The sequence below is a fragment of the Rutidosis leptorrhynchoides genome, chromosome 4 (genome assembly GCF_046630445.1).
Source record: "Rutidosis leptorrhynchoides isolate AG116_Rl617_1_P2 chromosome 4, CSIRO_AGI_Rlap_v1, whole genome shotgun sequence".
Classification (NCBI taxonomy): Eukaryota; Viridiplantae; Streptophyta; class Magnoliopsida; order Asterales; family Asteraceae; genus Rutidosis; species Rutidosis leptorrhynchoides.
The window spans coordinates 249,634,700-249,639,059 of NC_092336.1; the positions used below are offsets into that span (position 1 = coordinate 249,634,700).

Below are 4,360 nucleotides of genomic sequence, written 5' to 3' on the forward strand. Positions count from 1 at the left end.
ATACCCTCCTGTTGGTCCTGTGTGACAATGGTTTAAGATTTTACTAGCTTCATCTCCGAATACACATCGGCGTATTATTCCATCGGGACAACTTTTAAACAAATGTGGATCTTCCCAGAAATAGTGTTTTATATCACTAAAGAATTTCTTTCATTTTTGGTACGACAATCCTTTTTCAAGGAATCCACATACTAAGTAGTTTGCATTGTCTGCAAACCATGGAATTTCATTATAATCTATCTTCAATAGATATTCATCAGGAAAGTTGTCTTGTATGGCCGATTCATTTAGAACTTCTAATTCAGGATTTTCAAGACGAGAAAGATGATCAGCGGCGAGATTTTCTACTCCTCTTTTATCTCGGATTTCAATATCGAACTCTTGTAAGAGTAAGATCCAACGGATTAATCTTGGTTTGGCATCTTGTTTCGAAAATAGGTATCTAAGAGCAGAATGGTCGGTATAGACCACCGTTTTTGCTAGAACGAGATATGAACGAAATTTGTCAAAAGCAAAGACAATAGCAAGGAGTTCTTTTTCAGTAGTTGTATAGTTCGTTTGTGCTCCTTGTAACGTCTTACTAGCATAATATATAGGTTGAAATCTTTTTTCAATCCTTTGTCCTAAAACGGCTCCTATTGCAAAATCACTTGCATCGCACATAAGTTCAAACGGTAGATTCTAATTTGGTGTTATCATGATCGGCGCATTAGTGAGTTTCTCTTTAAGAATATTAAAAGATTTGATACATTCATCTGAAAAGATGAATGGAGCATCCTTTTCTATGAGTTTATTCATAGGAGTGGCAATTTTAGAAAAATCTTTTATGAAACGTCGGTAAAAACTGGCATGCCCTAGTGTAACATCCTTGTTACATTCGTCCCACATCGGTTGGAGAGGGGAACGAAGCATGCCTTATAAGGGTGTGGAGACCTTTCCTAGCATGACGCGTTTTGGGACCACAAGCGCAGCAGATCCCATGAGAACTCTGCAGTTAAGCGTGCTCAGGCGAGAGCACTACCAGGATGGGTGACCTCTTGGGAAAGTGCTCGTCGTGTGTGGTGGCCAAGAAAAATCTGTGCGCCTACGGGCAAAGCGGACAATATCATGCTACGGGGAACGTTTACCTGGGATGTCACACCTAGAAAACTCCTAACTCCTCTAACATTGGTGGGATGTGGAAGTTTAGCAATTACATCTACTTTAGCTCTATCCACTTCAATTCCTTCCTTTGAGATTTTATGACCAAGAACGATGCCTTCTTTAACCATGAAATGACATTTCTCCCAATTAAGTACTAGATTTGATTGTTCGCATCTAATAAGCATTCGTTCAAGATTCACTATACATGATTCAAATGTATCACCGAAGACTGAAAAGTCATCCATGAAAACTTCCATGCATTCTTCTATCATGTCGTGAAAAATCGCCATCATGCACCTTTGAAAGGTTGCAGGGGCGTTACAAAGTCCAAATGGCATGCGTTTGTAAGCAAAAGTACCATAAGGGCACGTGAATGTGGTTTTCTCTTGGTCCTTTGGTGCTATTGGAATTTGAAAATATCCGGAAAAACCATCAAGAAAACAATAGTAACTATTTCCGGCTAATCTTTCTAACATTTGATCAATGAAAGGTAAGGGAAAGTGATCTTTTCTGGTGGCGTCATTTAATTTTCTATAATCATACACACACGCCATCATGTTACAGTCCTAGTAGGAATAAGCTCATTTTTCTCATTTGTGATGACAGTCATGCCACCCTTCTTAGGTACGCATTGAACTGGGCTTACCCATGGACTATCAGAAATTGGATAAATTAAGCCTGCTTCTAGTAGTTTAATAATTTCTTTCTTAACTACATCTTGCATATTCGGATTTAGTCTTCGTTGGCGTTGCACATACGTTTTATGACCTTCTTCCATAAGGATTTTATGTGTACAATACGAAGGACTTATTCCTTTAATATCATGAATCTTCCATGCAATAGCTGGTTTATGAGCTTTCAACACAGAAATGAGTTGCGATTTCTCATTTTCAGTAAGAGAAGACGATATTATTACAGGTAATTCAGATTCACCATGTAAATAAGCGTATTCCAAATGATTTGGAAGTTGCTTTAACTCTAATGTCGGAGGTTCTTCTATCGATGATTTATATCGATATCTGTCTTCTTCTTTTAGCATTTGAATTTCTTCTGTTGTTGGTTCATATCCATTAGCCATAAGTGTAGCTAACATTTCAGTTTCATCAATTGGTTCATTACCTTCTCCTAAAGAACATTCTCCTGTTCCTTATAATTCTGGAAATTCTTCTAACAATTCTGCATGTGATTCTATAGTTTGAATATAATAACATGTATCATCTGCAGATTGCGATTGTTGCATTGCTCTATCAACTAAAAAGGTAACACTCTCATCTTCTATACTTAGGGTCAATTTCTTACCAAACACGTCTATCATTGCTTTAGCCGTGTTTAAGAATGGTCTTCCTAATATGAGAGGAACTTGAGAATCTTCTTCCATGTCCAGAACAACAAAATCTACTGGAAATACTAAAGTACCAACTTTAACTAGCATGTTCTCCATTATCCCTCTAGGATATTTTATTGATCTATCAGCTAGTTGTATACTTATTCGTGTTGGTTTCAATTCTCCAAGGTCTAGTTTAGTGTATAGTGAATACGGCATTAAATTTATACTAGCACCTAAGTCTGCCAATGCTTCTATTGAACTAAGACTACCCAGAAAACATGGAATTCTGAAACTTCCTGGCTCTGATAATTTTTCTGGTATCTTATTCAACAGCACTGCAGAACAATTAGCATTCATAGTAACGGCCGAGAGTTCTTCCATTTTCTTTCTATTCGATATTAGATCTTTCAGAAATTTAGCATATCTAGGCATTCCTGAAATTACATCAATGAAAGGAAGATTTACATTTATTTGTTTAAACATATCCAAGAATTTGGATTGCTCGACTTCAAGTTTCTCTTTTTTCAGTTTACTCGGGTAAGGAAGTGGTGGTTGGTATGGTTTAACATAAGGTTTAGCTTTAACTGTGTTATCTTCATTAACCTTTTTAACTACCGGTTCTTTTTCCTTATCTTGCTCAGGTTGTGGTTCTTGTGGAGTAGGAATAGCTTCATCAGAAATTACAGGTATTTTAGGTGGTTTAAGTGTAATACCACTTCTTGTGGTAATGGCTTTAGCTGTTTCATTCCGGGGGTTAGCATTTGTATCACTAGGTAAACTTCCCGGTTTTCTTTCACCTATTAACCTTGCTAGGTTACTTACTTCTTGTTCCAAATTTTGAATAGAAGCTTGTTGATTTCTAAATGCTTGAGCATTTTGTTCATTGGTTTGTTTCCGAGATGTGAAAAACTGCATTTGAGTTTCAACTAGCTTCGTCATCATATCTTCTAAATTTGGCTTTTTATCATCGGTTTGTGGTTTGTTTTGAAAATTAGGTCTTTGCTGATTGTAAGTATTATTGGATACTTGTTGATTGCTAGGACCTTGTTGGTTGTTGTATGGAACATTTCGGTTATAATTCTGGTTTTGATTGTAAATTGGTCTTGGCGGTTGATAATTATTCTGATAATTATTTCTAGGCCTTTGGTTTATGTATGAAATATTCTCTCTTTGTTCCATTGTTAGTTCAATACTGAGACAATCTTTTGTCAAATGTGGTCCTCCACACTGCTCACAACTAATTCGTATTGAATGTATATCCTTAGTCATCTTTTCCATTCGTCTCTCGACAGCATCTATCTCTGCGGAAATGGAATCTAAGTCATGGCTAGAATCGGCTCTAGCTGCTTTAGATGATCTAACGATATCTTTTTCTTGGTGCCACTCATGTGAGTGGGAAGCAGTGTTATCAATAATTTTGTAAGCATCAGTTTCTGTTTTCTTCATAATAGAACCACCAGCTGCTATATCTATGTCTTTCCTTGTAGTGATGTCGCATCCTTGGTAGAATATTTGTACTATTTGACAAGTGTCTAAACCATGTTGCGGACATCCTCTCAATAACTTTCCAAATCTTGTCCATGCCTCATATAGAGTTTCATTCGGTTTCTGTGTGAACGTAACAATTTCTCTTTGAAGTCTTACGGCTTTAGATGCCGGAAAGAATTGTTTAAGAAATTTTTCAACTAAAACCCATGTATCAATCGCCCCTTCAGGTAACGATTCCAACCAATCTTTGGCTTCTCCCTTTAAAGTCCAGGGAAATAACATGAGATATATCTGTTCATCCTCAACTTCTCGTATTTTAAATAGTGTGCAGATCCTATTAAAGGTACGAAGATGTTCATATGGATCTTCCTTCGGTGCACCACTAAATTGGCATTGATTAGT

General features: G+C 36.8%; 1 non-coding gene across 1 annotated transcript; it reads left to right on the forward strand.

The window, feature by feature from the left end:
- Positions 1 to 4,004: 4,004 nt before the first annotated feature.
- On the forward strand, positions 4,005 to 4,111 carry LOC139846071 (small nucleolar RNA R71). Its single transcript, XR_011758816.1, has one exon. It is a non-coding gene; the product is annotated as a small nucleolar RNA R71 (small nucleolar RNA).
- The last annotated feature ends 249 nt before the right edge of the window (positions 4,112 to 4,360 follow it).